The following is a 21,464-nucleotide window of genomic DNA, read 5'->3' on the forward strand; positions in this document are numbered from 1 at the left end:
ATTGCCTCCCTCATAGGGAGTGATGCCATGCCTGGAAGCAAGGAGGGGTCCCCTTATCAGATAACACCAGTATCCAACACTTTTACTGGCTCCAGACCAGAAGGGGGAGCTCTAACCCGGTTTCAGGGGAGCTTCCCCTTTCAATTGGGGCCCGGAGGCGGGGGTTAGGAGAGTTAGTTGGAGACGGAGGAGAGTCAGTTGGGGATGGAGGAGAGTGAGTGAAAAGCGAGGGAGAACCTGGGGAGGGGAGCTGTGACCAAGCTCACCCCAGAGAAAAGCACCAGAAACCGGACACTGGAGTCCGTAGTTGCTCGGGTACTGAAGTCCCGGCAGCTAAATCCAGAGGGCAGAAGACTGCAAGTCTCCTGGCCCCACCAAACACCCGGCGGCTCAGCAGCATACTAGAGCCCGGAGCCGCCACGAAGGAGCGACACCTGTAAAAGGCTCGAGCTGCCTGCCATATGGGCTAGGATTTAACGATCACTCAGGAAAGAGGGCTTCAGCATAGCTTTAGACAGCAGGGCCAAAGAGGACAGCGCAGAAGGAAGGCCTACAACCCCACCTGGCGAGGTGGATCCCAAATTGCTTCTAGGCCGCCCGGATCTCCATTACCTTCTGTTACCAGTGTCCCGGTCTGCACCATCAAACATCCAGTAAAGGTAGAGGAAACCACCATTCCGGTGTCGTCTGGTCTTTATCTGCACCCTCAGTCCTGCACCCCAACATCCACAATCCCCTACATAAACCGTATCAGTAGCCCTGGGGCCCCGCTCTACCCATGGGGAGCAAATCCATCCCAGCTGCGTGACCATCGGCCCCAGCGGTCTCTTTCAGCAGCGGCGGCCACCTATAGCCGCATACCACTGGTGGCGTCACAAAACTTTTCCCCTAAGTAAACTGTCCTTTTTATTGACCGCCCAGGGCCCCGGACTGGGTCATGCCCCCTTGACTATCCCAAGGAACCGACCAACCCAGTGGCGAGTACCCCTAGGGGGCGCGTCATTTTTGGCGTCACAAACAGGATTGTCGTTGCCCGGTATAACCGGGTACTGTGTGCCATAGACTTTGCTGAACGGTATAATCGCGTCATTTGATGACAGCCGGGGGGAAGCAGGAGGCCCTGATCCGGAACCGCCAGGTAAGCAATCCCTATCGCCTGCAGAGCAACAGAGTGGTACGCCAGCAGAAGCCCAGGACCTGGCTGAGGTTCACTTGGGGGGGGGGGAGATGCCCAACCTAGAAGAGGGTCCAACTGCGGGTGCGGCCGCAGCAACTGTGATGCCGTTATCAATGCCATATATACCAGGGGCGGCGTGGCTGCCCCAGTACTCAGGGGAGTCGCATATCCTAAGCGAATTTGAGGAGAGACTGCATAGATTGTTCAAAGTGTACCCCCTGTCTGAGAAGCAAAAAGTCAGCATCCTTATAGGCCAGCTAATCGGTACAGCCCAGAGGGAGGTGAAGTCCTGGCCGGGCAGGGACAAAAGAATTGCTAGGCTGTGTGCCCACGATGCGCTTTTTAAGCGTTTCCGCAGCGGCAAAAACGCTGCAGAATCGCTTAAAAAAGCATGGTAGAAGGCCTGCCATGTTCCCCAATGATAACCCGCTTGTGCTGTGCATATGCTGCGGAAATTTCCGCTGCGGGTTATCATTGCGGAAAAAAATGCAGCACTACCAATTATTTTGCGGAAGCGCTGCGTTTTCGCCACCATTGACTTGCATTGGAAAGCTTGGATTACGCATCTGTGGCACCCCAGGAGTCCGGTTGCCACAGCGGCATTGCCTCCCTCACAAGAGGTGATGCCATGCCTGGAAGCAAGCAGGGGTTCCCTAGTCTGGTATACTAACATGCAACACGTTCCTGGTGTGGCGCCCTGATGCGCATTGGTGCCACAGATCCCAGAGGGGTGCATGGACGGACTCCTCCACAAGAGGCCCTCATAGCATTCACACACCTCCACCTTCCACCTCAGACCAGCAGAGGGAGCCCGTTAGGAATATTAAAAGGGAAGGTGGAGCTAGGCAGCTCAGTCTGGAGTCGCAGTCTAGAGTCTACAGTCTGTGAGAAGGTCAGTCTGTTAGAAGGTCAGTCTGTTGAGAGGAGCTCCTGCAGAAGCTAGCCTCTCAGTTCAGTCCAGACTCAGAGAGCTCGAGTTAGTGAGCCTAGGGATTGCCGACGCCAAAAGAGCGGTGAAGAGTAGCGAGGCCTACTGCCCGTGTGAAGCCTAGTGAGGGCCCCGATCGTGGCCAAAGGCGAGTGGAGTAAGCAAGCTACATAGGGGGCAGAGGAGCTTAACCAGCTCACCCCAAAACCATTTACCGGACAACGGGTCCGCGCCTACAGGGGGCCTATATCCCCATCAGGAATAGCCGGGACCCCTGGAGAACTTTACGTTCCAGGTTCACCAGAAGCTGACTGTTATACCAGGGCCAGGAGTCACGGAGGCCCAAGAGACCAGGGAGTGTGATGTCCAACAGAAGGCCCTACCACCAGGTCAACAGGTGCAAGACAGAGACCAAGTTAGGCCAAGCTCCAGGCAGGTCAGAAACTTATCAAGGAAAGGCAAGGAACAGGAGGCCCCACACCTGCTCACTGGGGAGAGTCCTGATATGCACCCTTCACCCTGAAGTACCCTGGACCGTGCCAGAAACACCACCAGTAAAGGTACTGAAGTGAACTGTTGTGTGTGTGCCTATTCTTCCTCTGACCCGGCTGGGTCCCCTCTGTCCTGCATCCCTACACTTTCGCTGCTCTGAGGCCCTGCTCCACCTGTGGGGAGCCGCACCAACTAAGCTGCCTGAACACCGGCCTCAGAGGACTGTCGCAGCGCTGGTGATCCTCACCAGACACCACAGGTGGGGTCACGAACATTCCCTATCCCATATAACTTTCCCCCCTTCTTTTAAGAGTGACCCCAGGGTACGGGCCCGGGAGCCGACCACTGCGACACCCCCCAAGATCGTCCCTGGGCACGTCACTGGCTCCAGACCAGCAAGGGGAGCTCCTCCTCTTAGCAACTGGGATCTGGAGGCGGGGTTAGTGAGACTTAGTGAGAGAAGTTCAAGTCAGGACCTGGAAGAGGAAAGACCTAGGGAGTGGAGCTGCGCGGCAGTTCACCCCTGAGGATAGGAGCACGGAAGAACCGGACACCGGAGTCCGAGGTTGTGGGGCATCAAAGGCCCAGCAGCAGAAACCGGAGGACAGGAGAATGCAGGTCTCCTGGCCCCACCAGACGACCGGAGACTCAGCAGCACTGCAGGGCCCAGCACCGCCACGTGGGAGTGACGCATCAGCAAGGCCCAAGCTGCCTGCCATATGGGTGAGCACAAGGATGTTGTACTCAGGGACGAGGGCTACAGCACAGCTACAAGCAGCAGGGCCAGAGAGATTAGTGCAAAAGGGAAGGCCTACAACTCCACCTGGCGAGGTGGATTCCTTATGTGCTTCCAGACAGCCCGGACTTCCACTTCTAACCACCACCCGTGTCCTGGTCTGCCTAATCACCGCAAGTAAACATAAGAGGAAACTGCCATTGAGTTGTGGACTGATTATTAACTGCGCCATCACCCCTGCACTACACCGCCCAGCATCATCTACTTCACTACAACATCTACACTGCCCTGGAGCTAAGCTCTACCTGTGGAGAGCCAAACCAACTCTGCTGCATTAAACACCAGCTTCAGAGGACCTGCAGCGGCGGCTACCTATAGCCGCATACCACAGGTGGCATCACGAATTGCATACATAAAAACTATAAAATTCCCCTTTTTACTGACAGCCCTGGGTCACGGACCGGGTCACCGCCACTGTGACATCTCCAGTAGCAACGACCGGCCCGGCACCGAGTACCCCACGGCCCAGGGGGCACGTCACATCACTGCATCTGTAGATGCGCATTCCATGCGTTTCAATGTGCGGACGGTACCTGGGTGTGGAGGAGAGGAGACTCTCCTCCGGACCCGGGTACCATAGAACCTGTGAAAAAAAGAATAAAATAAAAAATAAATATTATATTTACCTTCTGATGGCCCGCGGTGTGCTTGTCTTCAATTGCCGGCAACTCGCGGTGGACTCAAGGACCTGCGCTGACGTCATTTAGTCATGTGACGGCAGGTCCTTCAGTGTAGTGTACCACGAGCTGCCGACAAGCCAGGACGGAGCGAAGCAAGACTGCGGGGGCCATCAGAAGGTAAGTATAGATTTAATTTTTTATTTTTTGACATTCTCTCTGGTCACACTATATAAATCCATGCTGTTTGCATGGATTTATAAAGTGTGACCAAGTTGTCAAGCACTTTCCAAGTGATGCTAAAATCGCTTGGAAAGCGCTTGTCAACCCGCATGCGGAAATGCATGTGAAGAACGCTTCACTTCCACATGTCCCTGGCAGGAAAACGCATGTACAATCCCAATGCGTTTTTTCTGCCAGGGAGATACAGAAACGCTCAGGAAAAATCTGGAGCATTTCTGCATCGTGGGCACATAGCCTTTAGCAAATTCTCGTCAGGTTGAAGGATACCTTTGACACCCGCACAGCAGCGGAGATTAAAATGAAGTTCTACGGGTGCAAACAAAGGGTGCAGGACAGTGTACGGGACTATGCTCTAAACCTGCAGGAGGCGCTATGGGCCATTAAACAGGTAGACCAAGACAGTGTGCGAGACGAGGACTGATTGCTAACCGAACAGTTTATTGGCTCCTGTCTAACGCTCATCGGACACAGCTGTGCATTATGGCTCTGCAAAACCCTGATCTAGACTTTGAGCAATTTAAAGACCGGGTGCTGCGAGAATCAACCCCAAGTGGCACTGCACCCCTCCGGCGCCCAGCTATCACATACCACCAGGAGGCGGCATCCTTTTCCCCGGCACCTGTGGAGGCTGATGCTCAGACCCTAGATAATGACCCCTCTGCAGACCTACGCCTTCAGGTCCAGAAGCTGACCAAAAGTGTGGCTACACTAACCAAAACCGTGCAGGCCATGCAAGTGTCTCCAAAGGAAAAGATCCAGCTGGCTTCCAGTCCAGATGACGTCCGGTGGCAACGGCAGAGAAGAATTCCACCGACCAGAGGGAGAGACAGCAATCGCTACGACGAGAACGGACAACCCATCTGCCGCCGCTGTCAAAAGGCGGGGTACATCGCAAGATTCTGCGATTTAAACGAGCAACCCCTGGGGCAGAGGGCCAACCACCAGGAGTAAGATGACCAGCCCCACAAAACTGGCGAGACAAGTACGTGGGAGGACGACCGGTGCTGCCTGTCGTGCTTGATGGCATCCCGGTGAACGTGTTACTGGACACCGGTTCCCAGGTGACAACCATGCCATATATCCTTTTTAAACAGTACTGGGCTGATTCAGATATTACCCCGCAGTCCAGATGAACACTTTAACATCTTTGCCAGCAATGATCAGCCCTTGCCTCAGGTGGGGTATAAAGAGGTGACCATAAAGGTTGGCCGAGTAGAATTGCCATCACAAGGGTTGATTATTATAGATATTGATCTCAGAGAAAGCCATCCTATGATAACCTTAGGCACGAATACGTCGTCCAGGTACAGCAGAACGGTTTAGAAGTTTTTGTGTCCTAGGCAGCACTCCATTAACCGCAGGAATGTTCCCGGGGCGTTGTAGAGCCCGAAAGGCATGCAGTTAAACTCGCTGAGGCCCATTGGTGTTGTAAACGCGGTCTCTTCTCTGTCCGCCTCTGCCACGGGAACCTGCCAATACCCACTGGTGAGATACAAAGTGAAGAAATAGTTAGCGGATCTCAGTGCTGCTAATGATTCCTCAATTCTGGGTAATGGGTAGGCGTCCTTATGTGTAATGCTTTTAATCTGCCTGTAATCAACACACATTCTCATTGTTCCATCTTTCTTTCCAACAAGAACTAATGGAGCTGCCCAGGGGCTACAACTATCTCTGATCTCCCCAGCCTCCTTCATCTCCCGTAACATTCCTTTGGCACATTGATAGTGAGCTGAGGGAACAGGCCGGTACCTCTCTTTAATGGGCTGATGATCTCCTGTGGGGATATGATGTTGGACCCCTTTTACCTGCCCAAAATCTAGTGGGTGTTTGCTGAAGGCTCGCTCATATTCTTGGACCACCCGGTATACTCCATGCTTTTGGTGCAAAGGGGTGGAGTCAGTGCCCACTTGTAGCTTCTGACCCCAATCCTCCATCTGCCCCTTGGAGCCATTATCCTCTGCCGGTTTCGATGGAGGCAAGGGTTCCACTGCCTTTATTGCGTTGTTACTGACAGTAAACAGCTTACAAGGGTAGCATACCGGGGTAAATGGACCTCTTTCTCCCCACAATTCAGGATGCGTATCAGTACTAGTGTTGAGCCACCCCCGTAGTGTTCGAGTTCGGTTCGTCGAACACCCTTATGTTCGCCGAACTGTTCGTCGAACTGTTCGTCGAACACCTTCGAACACCGTTAAAACCAATGGCAGGCAAACAAAAACACATAGAAACACATAGAAAACACATAGAAAACACTTCAAAGGTGTCCAAAAGCTGAAAAACTGCTCAGAAGACACAACTAACACATGGAAAAGAGACAAGTACATATAGTCATGCGAAAAGAAAAGAGGTGGAGGAGTAAAAGGAGGGGGAGACACAGATATAGGCATGTCATGCCCTTCTAAAATCAAGAAAAGCTGGAGTAAAAATCTAAAATCAGCCTACCAACACCCAGACGTCGTGACAAGAACATTAAAAAAAGAAATATCTTTAGGTAGAATGGCGGTTCCATTCAGAACACTTTCCTTACAAGACGTAGTGGTATCCCCGTTGTGAGTTGTGCCAAAAACGGAACCCAATACATTCGGACTAATCCACCATTTGTCATATCCAAGGGGCAGGTCCGTAAACGACAACATCGACGAGGAACCAAGTACAGTAGTATATACTGTATACTGTACATCCTTTGACAAGGCAATCAGGCAGATCAAGAAGTTGGGAAGGGTCACCCTAATGGCCAAAACAGACATTGATGCGGCGTTCCTGTTACTTACTACCTGTGTCTCCGAATACACTGTGTTCCAAATTCTTATGCAAAAACTGAAATCAAACAGTTTTCAACTCAAAACTTTATTCTAGGTGATGTTACATTTGCACATAGGACCCCTTGTTCGAAAGGAGCTTCTGAACTCTCTCGTTCATTGAATTTGTCAGGTTTTGGATGGTTTCTGCTTTAATTGCTTTGCATGAGGACAGAATACCCTCCCAGAGCTGTTGCTTAGATGTGAACTGCCTCCCGCCATCATAGACACTCCTTTTGATGATGCTCCTGAGGTTCTCAATGGGGTTGAGGTCAGGGGAGCATGGCTGCCACACCATAAGTTTGTCCCCTTTTATGCCCATAGCAGCCAGAGATGCAGATGTGTTATGTGCAGCATGAGATGGGGCATTATCATGCATGAAAATGATCTTGCTGCAGAATGCACGGTTCTCTTTCTTGAACCATGGAAGGAAGTGCTGTTTGAGAAACTCAACATACATTATGGAGTTCATCTTTACCCCTTCAGGGATCCTAAAAGGGCCGACAATCTCTCTCCCCATGATTCCAGCCCAAAACATTACTCCACCTTCTCCTTGTTAGTGCCGTAGCCGTGTTTGCATGGGGTGTCCATCAACCAGCCATCCTCCACTCCATCCAACTGGACCATCGAGATCATTTCATGCATGATAATGCCCCGTCTCATGCTGCACATATTTTATTTTTTTTAAAATATACTGTTATCATAGGCAGTTTGCACAAAAACCTTTCAATTGTACTCTAATAGTTATTTGACTGGAAAATTACAATGACTACAATTCATATAGGTAATTTGGGAAAATCAGAGAAAATATTATTTGCATAATAATTTGGAACACAGTGTAGTGTCCACCTATTGGGCTGCTTCTGGGAAGGAGCATACTATATAGATCGCTGTTTGCCCATGGGGTGCTCCAGATCCTGCTCACTATTTGAGGCGTTTAGTTGCTTCCTCGAATGGGTTGTAATGGACGTTTCTAAGGGGGCACATATTATCCATTAGCTCGACAACTTCTTATGCCTGGGCCCAAAAGATTCGCCACAGTGTGAATACACGCGGTAGTCCACCTGTCAGAAGGAGAGAGCTGGAGGGAGAGCAGACACCACTAGCCTAGGCAGACTGTGGGGACCCCCAGCCAAACCCAGACCCTCAGCCCCCCTACCGCCCCCCTTTCCTTGACAATACAATAATGTAACTCTTACAACTGGATGGGTGAGGATCGGTCACAGCTTTATTAACTCTTTATACTCATTCCATTAGAAAGGCATTTTATTTCTAAAATAATTCAGCTTGTTGCAGCATGCCCTGGGTCTCCACACCGGCAAGTTGGCCAACAAGTGTAACTCTCCAACATGTCCTTTCTATTTCCAGGCCACGGAGGATCCTGCGTACTCGTATGCAGGACTCTGACCCCCATCCATCACTCTTAACGTTTGTTCCACTCCGTCCTGGAGTCCTGACAGGAATATGTCCAGTCCAATATCCATTAAGTGAACACCGTCGGGCGGTATGAGGCCTGCTTTATCTCCTTCCAGTTGTCGGTGTTGTATCACTACACCGCCTCTGTCTCTTCTAAATTTTGCCATCCGAATATTTATTACCCGCCTTGTCCATTCGATGGCCGTGATGTCTTGCGCACCTTGCCATACCGCTATCGGCACAATCTCTGACTATACTATAGTTAGTTTTGTGAAAAATTCTCTGAAGCGCTCAGTGTCTAGTTTCATTATTGCCATTAGTTATGCGCTCTTGTGATGACCTAGGTTGTTTCCCCCGGCCTGTATAACTAAGATGACCGGACCTCTTGCCTCTCTCCCTACCATGATTACCTCCATTAGTACCTCTCCAGTTGAAATATGTGTTATGAAACTCTAATTTCCTCCCACCTGGGCGGACTTTCGCCCTTTTTTCTGCCCAATATATATATACGAGTGGCCTATCACCCACACTGTTGGCTTAGTGTCACCTGTAAAAGAAACAAACCACGTTAGGATAACAAGTCCGGTCTTATGTATCTCGCCAAACACGTGGATCGCCATCTCCCTATCCTCTGAACTTCCGTTTCTGACAGTCCTGCTCTTGCTGCTTACGTGGCCGCGCCTATGCGGAATGAGTGTGTCCCATAATCTTTGGGGTGGTTACCTGCCGATGTTATGCATTTATTAAATATAGCTTGGAATTGGTATCTTGATAATGGCATTCCATCAATGTGTGATAGGAAGAAATTACTTTGTGATCTGATGGTTATATATGTTTTTACTATTGTTACCCGACTCAGTGTACCGTTTGTGGGTTGTAGAAGTACCCAAGTGCCCCTGCCCGCTGGAACCGTTTTCAATTGGCGTATGCGTAATCGTACTGCATTATTGGCTATGACTACGTCCTGTGTAATAAGCCTCTTCTGGTGGTAATTTTGGATTGAGGGACTAATTCGCTTATGCATAGCGCCCCGAAGAAGGCGATCGCAAATGCAGTAGACAGTAGTGTTGCTTCAAATTGTGAGTGTCATGTTAATGGTGTTAGGGATATGATGTGAGAAATCAGTTTTAGTGACACGGGACTTGACGTCTACACTCCTGACTTGGCTGACCCCTTTTCCACCCTTTTATGGTTTGTCTGATAATGAATCTCTTTGTCACATCTCCCCAATTCAGTAGTTGGAAGTGAAATGCTACTCCGGTCAGACAACGCTGCGCTGACGCCCCTGATATGCCCCTCATCATTAGCTGGTGGAGAAATTCTATGGTGACTTGTAATCTGGCTTGTTCACATTGGTCAACCCGTCTGCCTGCTACTAGTCGTGTCCACTCTTCCCATGCCTTACCATATGCTTGCCACATCGACGGGGCAACTGATGCTCTGATTAATGGCATCAACTATTCGCCACTAGATCCCATAGGGAGGGTGGGCAACTGTTGCCCGATGGGTGGGCGTTGGGGAGGAGCTCTGTGAAAATCTGCCAATTGAATTGTGATAAAGCGTTAGCAGCTGCTTTAGACCCTTCAGAATCGTGGCTAACGCGGACCCATACATTGTGTTTTAGGCACAGGAATGCTAGCCGGCGTAGTAGGCCTAGCACTGGGAGAGACGATGATGCCATCTTATTAATGCAGTGCGCTAGGCTGGTGTTTTTTGTTATGAAGCGTATATTTTTGTTAGCCAGGCGCACGCCCCATATTTCTATTGCTACCACTATTGGGAAGAAAAATAATTTTCCGGGCTAGATGCAGCTAAAAATTATTATTAATTTCAAAGCTGGTGGAGCTTAGTATAGATGGCCTAATAGAATGAGTACCACACACTGCTAATATGCCCAAAATGATTTTACAGGCAAGAGGCAGCTAAAAATTATTAGTAATTAGAAAGCTGGTGGAGCTTAGTGTAGATGGCCTAATAGAATGAGTACCACACACTGCTAATATGCCCAAAATTATTTTACAGGCAAGATGCAGCTAAAAATTATTATTAATTTCAAAGCTGGTGGAGCTTGGTATAGATGGCCTAATACAATGAGTACCACACACTGCTACTATGCCCAAAATTATTTTCCAGGCAAGATGCAGCTAAAAATTATTAGTAATTTGAAAGCTGGTGGAGCTTAGTATAGATGGCCTAATAGAATGAGTACCACACACTGCTAATATGCCCAAAATTATTTTACAGGCAAAATGCAGCTAAAAATTATTATTCATTTCAAAGCTAGTGGAGCTTGGTATAGATGGCCTAATAGATTGAGTATCACACACTGCTACAGGCCCAAAAGGTTTTACTTGGCTATGTGCAGTAAAAAAATTGTATTACATACACAGGTGGTGTAGCTTGCAACACAGATAGGCTACTCCACTGATTAACACACACTGCAAGAGGCCCAAAAGGATTTGCTTAGCTAGATTTAGCCAAATGCTGTGAAAAACACTTGCACAGCACTAAAACAGACCTGCCTGGCAAAAAGTGATAGGAACTGATGTAACCTAGCCCTCAAAAGGGCTGCAATTACAAACTAGTCCCTACTCCCTAAACCTTTCTGTCTATTTAAGAGAAAATTCGCTTGCAATTCAGTTACACAATATAGCGCTAACAGCAGCAGCAGTGCCGTCTAACACTCAGCTGCAGCAGTGAGAAAATGGTGGAAACAGGGAAAATGGCTGGGTCTTATAGGGCAAGGACATGTGACATACACAGCCAATGACACATGCCCTTGCTTGTGTGAAAAAAAGCACTTCGCTCCGTGTGTGCGCTGCTGATAGGCTGACAGACTGCACCTCCCCACTGTAAATGCGGGAAAGAGAAAAAAAATGGAGATCTTCATTATTTCTGCAGAGATCCATCCCATGCCCCTCCCCCCGCCCCGCTGTACACTCAAACTGTGTATTAACATTGATTATCAGCATTATTGTGAAAAAATCCAGTTACGACTTGGGTGCACGAACAGTTATCGAACATAACCTCGAACAGCCGGATTTTTTTCAAATCGTTCGGGTTCGTCGAACGGCTCGAACACCGCCCAAAACAGCTCGAATTTGAGATTGGCGAACAGTTCGATTCGAACACCGCTCATCTCTAATCAGTACTCTCCCCTTGCAGACATCGACTACACCCCTGCCTATCAAGATGGTGGGCCTACTATCAGAGTACACGGGTTCTACCAGGGCCTGATAATCTTGACCCCTGAGACCTATTGCTGCCCGACACCATATTAACATTTCACTCCTAGGGGGCATTGCAATGGGGAATGGATCACTCATCCTGACACTGCCAACTTCTCCTCCAGACAGCTCTACCTGTTGTCTTTGCATCAGGGCTTTGATCTCCTTTTGCAGAACTCGCTGCTGACTGGAACTGGCAGTCTCTGCGACCTGTTGCAACAAAACAATAATTTCTCCAAAACAATTTTCTATCACATTGGTGCCTAAGGTTATCATAGGATGACTTTCTCGGCGATCAATATCAACAATAATCATTCCTTGCAATAGCAATTCTACTCGGCCAACTTTTATGGTCACCTCTTTATACCCCACCTGAGGCAAGGGCTGACCATTGCTGGCAAAGATGTTAATATGGTCATCTGGACTGCGGGTAATGTCTGAATCAGTCCAGTATCGTTTGAAAAGGATATATGGTATCGTTGTCACCTGGGAACCAGTGTCCAGGAAACGCGTTCATCGGGATGCCATCAAGCACAACAGGTAGGTCCGGTCGTCCTCCCACGTACTTGTCTCACCAGCTTTGTGGGCCTGGTGGTCTTCCTCCTGGGGGTTGGCCCCCTGCCCCAGGGGTTGCTCGTTTAAATTACAGAATCTTGCGAAGTGCCCCGCCTTTTGACAGTGGCGGCAGATGGGTTGTCTGTCCTGGTCGTAGCGATCGCTGTTCCTCCCTCTGGTCGGTGGAATTCTTCTCTGTCGTCGTCACGGGACGTCATCTGGGCTGGAAGTCAGCTGGATCTTTTCCTTTGGAGGCACTTGCATGGCCTGCACAGTTTTGGTTAGCGTAGCCATACTTTTGGTCAGCTCCTGGACCTGAAGGCGTAGGTCTGCAGACGGCTCATTATCTAGGGTCTGCGCGTCAGCCTCCACAGGTGCCGGGGAAAAGGACGCCACCTCCTGGTGGTATGTGATAACTGGGCGCCAGAGGGATGCAGTGCCACCTGGGGTTGGTTCTCGCAGCACCCGGATGGCTCGGTCTTTAAATTGCGCAAAGTCCAGATCAGAGTTTTGCAGAGCCATAATGCGCAGCTGTGTCCGGTGAGCTTTAGACAGGAGCCCCTCAATAAACTGCTCAGTTAGCAATCTGTCCTTGTCTCGCACACTGTCGGGATCTACCTGTTTAATGGCCCGCAGAGCCTCCTGCAGGTTTAGAGCATAGTCCTGTACACTGTCCTGCACCCTTTGTTTGCACCCGTAGAGCTTCATTTTAATCTCTGCTGCTGTGCGGGTGTCAAAGGTATCCTTCAACCGGGCCAGTATTTCCTTAACAGTGCCTTTGTCCCTGCTTCGCCAGGACTTCACCTTTCTCTGGGCTGCACCGATTAGCTGGCCTACGAGGATGCTGACTTTTTGCTCCTCAGACAGGGGGTACACTTGGAACAAACTTCGCAGTCTCTCCTCAAAGTCGGTCAGGGTGTGCGACTCCCCTGAGTACTGGGGCAACCACGCCGCCCCCGGTATATATGGCACTGATAACGACATTACAGTGGCGGCGGCCGCACCCGCGGCTGAATCGTCTCACAGGTTGGGCATCTTCCTCCCCCCTAGTGAACCTCAGCCAGGTCCTGGGTTTCTGATGACGTACCAGTATGCTGCTCTGCAGGCGGGAGGGATCGCTTTCCCGGCGGTTCCGGATCGGGGCCTCCTGCTTCCCCTCGGCTGACTGCAATTGATATGATGACACAGTTCAGTAAAGTCTATGGCACACAGGATGCGGTTATACCGGGCTTTGTGAATCCTGTTCATGACGCCAAGTTGACGCACCTCCTGGCCCGTGGGGTACTTGGTAGCCGGGCCGGTCGGTGCTGGGGGTGTCACGGTAGCAGTGACCCGGTCTGTGACCCAGGGCGGTGAATAAAAGGAAAAAGGTAGAAGGGGAATAAAGTTTTTATATAGATTGTTCGTGACGCCACCTGTGGTATGCGGCTATATAGAGCCGCCGCTGCGGTGCAGAACCTCTGGAGCTGATGATGACGCAGCAAAGTTGGTTCAGCTCTCCACAGGCAGAGCTTAGCTCCAGGGCAGGATGTAATGATACTATAGGGTAGATGTGGTTGGGGCTTTGTAATGCAGGTGATGGCGCAGATAATGACCAGTCCACAACTTAATGGCAGTTTCCTCTTATCTTTACTTGCGGTTGTTAAGCAGACCGGGGCACGGGTACTAGCTGGTAGTAGAGGTCCGGTCGGCCTGGAAGCAAGTTGAGGATCTGTGGCGCACTGCTGCGCATTGGTGCCACAGAACCCAGAAAGGTGCATGGATGGACTTCTCCACAAGAGGCCCTCACACATTCACACACCTCCACCCTACCACCTCAGACCAGCAGAGGGAGCCCGTTAGGGATATATATAGAGAGGGTGGAGCCAGGCAGCTCAGTGAGTTTTAGTTTCAGTTCAGTGTTCAAAGAGAGAGGAACACAGCTCAGAGTTGAGCAGAGAGCGTGCCGACGCTCAGAGAGCGGTGAAGACGCAGCACACCAGCTGCCGAGTAGTGAGGACCCTGAGTGTTGTCGACGGCGAGGAGAAAAAGAGAGTGGAGCTAAGGGGGCAGAGGAGCCTAGTAAGCTCACCCCGTTATACAAACTGGACACCGGGTCTGAGCCTACAGGGACCCTTTACCCCCAGTAGGGATAACAAGAATCCTAGGAGGACTACAAGTCCCTGGCAAACCTGAAGCTAGACACCTACAGGACCAGGAACCACAAAGGCCCCGACGTCCAGGGAAAGTGGTTACCAACCAGAGGTCCTACTTCAGAGCAACAGGTGAAGTAAAAGCAGGACACATAGTCTAGGCTCAGTTGCAGGCTGGCCAGGAACATACACAGAGACAGCAACGGATCAGGAGGCCCTATACCCTCTAACTGGGGAAAGTCCAAAAGTGCGCCCTTCACCTGGAGTACCCTGGACCGTACCTAACAACAACACCAGGTAATGAAGCAAAGCCCCTGTCTCTGTCCGTTACTTCTGCTGCGCCATCGCTCCCCCTGCACCACAACACCCAGCGTAACCTGCATCGTTTTCACTGCCCTGAGGCCTGCTCCACCTGTGGGGAGCCGTTCCATCTCAAGCTGCCCTAACACCTGCCTCAGAGGACTGTCGCAGCGCTGGTGATCCTCACCAGACAACACAGGTGGCGTCACGACAAATCCCCTATAAATATCCCCTTTTTGCACTGACCGCCCTGGGTCACGGACTGGGCCAGCCACCGTGATCTCCCCCAAAAGCAGCCATAAGGCCCGGCTGCCGAGTACCCCACGGCCCTGGGTGCGCGTCAGATCTTGGCGTCACGAACAGGATCGCGTGCCCGTTGCCACCGGGTACTGTGCGCCTTAAGAGACTGTAACCCTTACTGTGGTGAAGTTTTCCCGCCATTCCTGAGGTTTTCCTTTCATATCTGCCATCTTTCCTGTTGCCGCGCGGGAAGAAGAGGGGCGTAACCGCTGGAAGCGCGTGAAGCCCAGGAACGCCCCGCCCCTGACGTCGAATCCGGAAGCGTCAGGTCCTGGAAGGAGCCAGAGGACGCTCTGACGTCAGATTCGAGCGACGCAAGGTCCTGGAAGAAGACCGTCGCCCGCGGAGCTGCGGCCTACCTGGTAAAAGAAGGTAGGCTCCGGTTCACTAGGGGGGCGCAACCATGGCCGACGACCAGCAAGTCACCAGAGCGCCGGTTAGCGCTCGTGAGGCCCAACCTGCGGCCGGCGCCGCACAGGCCGGAGCGGCCGCTCCACCAGCAGGGGTCGTAACTCCGTTGATACTTATGGCCCTGCCGTATATCCCTGGAGCGAAGTGCTTCCCCCAGTATAATGGTAAGCCAGACACACTGTCCGGATTCAAGAGGAAAATATGCGGAATACTGGATATTTATTCTATGACTGGCAAGCAGAGAGCCGCTGTAGTGTTAAGACAATTGACTGGTGCCGCTGAGCGAGAAGTTGAAACCTGGCCAGCCGCAGATCAAGAATCAGTGTCCATCATCTTTAAAAGATTGCAAACAGCGTTTGAAAACCGCACTGAGACAGATCTCCGGATGAGGTTCTACCAGTGTGTCCAGAAACCCGAGGACAGTATCCGGGACTATGCCTGGTGCTTACAGGAGGCCCTGTGGGCCCTGAAGCAGGTTAGTCCAGCCAGCATCCATGAGGAAAATAAAATGCTGACAGAACAATTCATCCGGGGGTTGAAGTCCCAGGAAGAGAGCAGAACTGTACGGTGGTGGGACTTAGACCATCCAGATGCCACCTTTGACACCCTTAAGGACATGGCTATAAAGGGCCTTCAGCCCCTGGAAACAACAGACACTGCTATCCAGCGTTACCAGTGCCCGCAACATCCACTGCTCCTCCATTGACGTCTGAGACAAGGATGCAAACAGTGCCCCCTAGCGAGCTGGACAGCTTACACTCTGAAGTGCGCCAGTTAAGTAAAACCCTGGCCACTGTCATGAGCACCCTGCAGCTACAGACGGAGCCTGAGCCGGAAGGAAGGATCCTGCTAGCCGATAGCTCTGAGGATGTCCCCTGGATGAGAAGAAGAAGGAGGACAACGCCACCCCAAAAGAGGACAACGCCACCCCGTGGGAGGACCAACGACCAACGGCGCCCTCCAGAAGACTTCATCTGCTACCGCTGCCATAAAGCAGGCCACACCACACGGACCTGCCCTTTAAACGAGGAAACCCTGGGGCCGAGGGCCGACACCCAGGAGTAGACCAACCAGGCCCATCAAACTGGTACCGCCGGTTCGTGGGAGGAAGACCTTTCCTGTCCATTGTGCTGGACGGCATCGCGACACCTGCCCTGCTGGACACAGGATCTCAGGTAACCATCATGCCTGATGTCCTCTACAAAAGGTTCTGGTCCATAGACGAACTTCACCCGCCAGATCCAAACCTTTGCGTGTATGCCTCTAATGGCCTTCCCCTTAACCTAGTCGGGGTTAAGGATGTGGCAGTAAAGGTGGGAAGAGTGGAACTGAAGGACCAGGGACTAATTGTAGTAGAGACTAATCCTGATGATACAGACTTGTATATGGTAGTTGGCACAAATATTGTTAGTAACTGTTTGGGAGAAGTGTTGTTCTTGCTCCAACAGATAGCGGACACTGCCAGACCAGGGCAGAGGATGGGGCTCCAGAAAGAGATCCGAGCCCTTATGTACCAGCAGCAGGTAAAGCTAACAGGTCGTGAAATTGGTAATGTGCGGGTGACAGACCTGATACCCATTGTGATCCCCCCGATGCGTGAGATGCTGATTTGGCGTAGAGCAGCAATAGGTCTAAAAGGACGGAGCTACCAGGCGGTAGTAGAGCCCCTTAGCTCGGAGCATAGACCTATACTCTTGACTGCCAGAGGGGTGGTGGATGTACGCAATGGGAGGGTGCCCGTACGCCTCCTAAACTATGGGGAGGACGAGATTAGATTACCACGCAACGCCACTGTTGCCAAACTGTACACAGTAGATAACAACTCCATACACACGGCGGAGTCCTTAACCTCACCAGACGAAGTGGAGGATAATGACCCGGGGACCCAGGTGGAGGATTGGTGTCAACAGCTCCATTTTGGGACAGACACCACTCCTGCCCATCAGAAGCAGGGTGTACACCGGGTGGTTCAGGAATAGTGTTGAGCCACCCCCGTAGTGTTCGAGTTCGGTTCGCCGAACACCCGTATGTTCGCCGAACTGTTCGTCGAACTGTTCGTCGAACACCTTCGAACACCGTTAAAACCAATGGCAGGCAAACAAAAACACATAGAAACACATAGAAAACACATAGAAAACACTTCAAAGGTGTCCAAAAGCTGACAAACTGCTCAGAAGACACAACTAACACATGGAAAAGTGACAAGTACATATAGTCATGCGAAAAGAAAAGAGGTGGAGGAGTAAACGCAGGGGGAGACACAGATATAGGCATGTCATGCCCTTCTAAAACAAAAAAAGTGCGAAGCTGACACGGCCAGTCCGTTCCTGCCCGTGCGACCTCCGTGTCGCCGGGTTTGTGCCAGAGCTGCGGTGGACCCTGACGGCCAGCCCCCCTCTCCCAATACTGGTGCCTGTCCGCTGGTGGGTCGAGCGAGCCCCCCTGCGGTGGAGGCAGATCTAATCTTTTTAATTTAAATTGTCTCTCTAATTTGAATGAGTACACTTTAAATCCTTTTACAAGGATCTATTGGAGGGCAAGTCTCATGCCAGCAGCCGCGGTAATTCCAGCTCCAGTAGCGTCCACTAAAGCTGCTGCAGTTAAAAAGCTTTTATAAGGATCGAGCTTGGCGGTCCACCGCAAGGCGTCCTATCGCCAGTCCCAGCCCCTGTGCCTTGGGGTGCCTCCCCGATGCTCTTCACTGAGTGTCCCGGAGGCCCGAACCATTTCCTTTGAAAAAATTAAGTGTCCAAACTACAGGTGGTGTAGCTTGCTTAACAGCTGGGTTAATCCGCTGACTAGCAGACACTGCTACTAGGCCCAAAGTATTGCTTGGGCTAGATGCAGTTAAAAATTTGTAATTAGATACTCTCGTTGGATGCTGAGAAAGAATTCCATAGAGTCTCCTGGCACGCCATATATTATTCTCTTAAAAAGCTTGGGGTAGGGGACCCTTTTATAGCCAAAATCATGGCCCTGTATCGCAATTCGTCAGCTAGGCTGAAGATAAATGGAACATTATCATCACCTTTCATAATCACCAATGGGATAAGGCAGGGATGTCCTCTGTCCCCTCTCTTATACATCCTAGCGATGGAGCACCTGCTCTCATCAATTCACGAGAATCCCAATATTAGGGGGATTGAGGAGGGAGGCACCGAGTACAAGTGCTCTGCATTTGCTGATGATGTCCTAGTATATATCACTCAACCACATATATCCATCACTGCTGTTATGGCTGAAATAGATCACTTTGGTACATGGTCAAATTTTAAAATCAATGCAGAAAAGTCTGAGGCCCTCGATGTCTCCCTCCCCAAATCCATACAGGATTCCATCCAGTCCAACTTTCCCTTTGCCTGGCCTTCACAGGGTATCAAATACTTATGAATTTGTATTCATAGAGACCTCTCCCGTCTATTTTATCTTAATTTTGGCCCCTTTATTGAACAACTCCATAGAGATCTTACTTCTTGGCCGGTGAAGGATTTTTCCTGGTTCGGCAGAATAAATATACTAAAAATGAACGTCCTACCTAAACTCTTATACCTCTTCCAAACCATTCCCGTGGTAATTCCCTCAAATTTTTGGAATAGACTACGCAGTAGCTTTTGCAGATTTATCTGGGCAAGTGGGCGTCCACGCATTCGGGGGGACGTTCTGATCAGACACAAACAAAAGGGGGGCCTTAGCCTTCCGGATTGTAGAAGGTATTACATGGCAGCAGTACACGCTAGAATCCTGGACTTATTCCATCATTCGGAGGGGAAATTGTGGGTCAAAATAGCTCAGTCCATTAGTCCTAAAGCTCTTACCACTCTCCCATGGTGCGCCCATTTAATTTTCCCCTCTCTTGGCCTCATGTCATATAGTACTTATGCCACTGCTTTGGCTTTGAGATCCCAAAAAAAAAGCTTATCCTCAATCGACCCCCAGGGCCCCTTGCTCCCGGTTTCAGATAATCCAGATTTCCCACCAGGACTATCTGCAAATAGATTTCTCGGTTCAAATAAATCCCATCCGATATTATTTTCTCATGTCATCTCCAATACTTCGCTGCTCCCCCTCAATGACTTGTTACAGGGAAGAGCCACTTCCCCGAAGGCTAATTTTGAATATAGCCAGTTACAACACTTCTATTCAACTGTGAAGAAGCGCACACATCTTCATAGAGATCTCACAAACTTTGAAAAATTGAGCCTATCATTGTCACCCCCTACACACTCCGTCTCCCTACTGTATAATCTCCTCATTGCCCAGGTAACTGAAAATAGGCCAGGATTCTGCGGTGCATGGGAAAGGGAACTGGGGAAGTCCGTCTCTGACTCACAATGGGATAAATGTTTCTTCCTAACACATAAAACCTCAATAGGGTCCAAAGCTCAGGAAACCTCCTTCAAAATTATCTCTAGATGGTACCGGGTACCAGCAGTCCTTCATAGATGGTATCCAGTGGTCTCAGATAGATGTTGGAGATGTGGGGAGGGGGAAGGGACAATGTCACACATATGGTGGGCATGCCCTATAATAAATGCATTTTGGGCAAAGGTGGTTCCCATGATTGAGAAAATAACTGGTTTGACTATCCCTAATACGCCAGAAGCCCTCCTTTTATCAATGTTACCAATAAGTAAACGTAGTTATAAAAGGTCATCAATAGGCTACCTAATACAGGGGGCTAAGAATGTCATTCCACGACACTGGAAAAGCAGAGACCCACCCACTGTGGAGGAATGGTTTGCGGAGATCTCCCTCATTAATAGGATGGAGCATCTGATTGCCATCTCAACGGCTGATGTTGATAGATACTGTGTGATTTGGAGGGATTGGATTGATTTGCAAAACTCTGACGCCTACCATCTAGCCCCCAACTAAAGTTATCCGTGATGTCGGCACAACAATGATCATAATTGCACTCTATTGATTGGTGGTCTGCCGTGGTCCGCTCCCTCTCTCTCTATCTTTCATATGGAAAAATACATGCTTGATCTGGATATTGATGGAAAACACTCCCTGTACCCCCCAATGTACTGTCGTTATGCATAGATTTATAGTTATACTACCCCTTTTATTATGTATATTGTATTTTCTTGTACTTTTTCAACACAAAAATAAAAAAAAACTAGAATTTGAAAAAAAAAATTGTAATTAGATCTACAGGCGGTGGCTACTCCACTGACTAGCAGACACTGAAGCTTTGGAGCAGACCTCTGATTCCCAGGCTATAGTATGAGTAAACAGCTCTTCAGACTCAACCATCTGTGTTACCCCAAGCCATAGTGTATGTAGTTTCTTACAGTTAAAAGGGGGGGGGGGGAGACCCGACCCACCTGGAATTGACGATGGCAACGTCATGTAAAACACAGCAAGGGGACTCCAAAAAGAGTCTCCATTTTTTCCCACAATTGTGGCACAGACACCACTTAAGTGGCATCAATTGTCCCAGAGTTGCTTAAAATGGTTGGTGAGGTGATTTTCCAAAATCCTCAAGCTTTTAGTCTCCCCAGAATGACACAGGTGGGGCAGATGGTGGTTGTCCCGGCCCGCTAGGCCGCATTGTAGCACAGTGAGCTTCGCACTGCAACTTATGCTTCATATCCGTGTGACGGTTCATGCATGAAGTACTCAAACTATGGATTTTTTGGCCTCTACTTAGCTTTTGGTGACAAATGTTACAGATAACACGAGTTGGGTTATCCTTATCGATCTGAAAAAATGCACAGGCTATGCAAGGTTTAGAGCCCATGCGACTCTGCTACTAGCAATACTATCAAATGATTGGCTGGGTTAGATGCAGAGCGTCTGGGTTTGGTTGGGGGTCCCCACAGTCTGCCTAGGCTAGATGCAGTTAAAAATTATTATTAGATACACAGGCGGTGCAGCTTGCTTCGCAGCTGGGCTAATACACCCAAAGTATTGGTAGACTCTATACTAAATAAGGAAGGATTCACTGACTGTGGTGGCCCCTCTGTGGGCCGTGGCGATTGGTGGAGATTTGGTGGATGATTATAGGAGAAAGCTCCTTAATAGAGAAAGTTGGTGGATTTATACTTTAAATACACGTGTACCAGC

The sequence above is a fragment of the Phyllobates terribilis genome, unplaced genomic scaffold, assembly GCF_046119375.1.
Source record: "Phyllobates terribilis strain yellow unplaced genomic scaffold, ASM4611937v1 Scaffold_8__6_contigs__length_399053987, whole genome shotgun sequence".
NCBI classification, from domain to species: Eukaryota; Metazoa; Chordata; class Amphibia; order Anura; family Dendrobatidae; genus Phyllobates; species Phyllobates terribilis.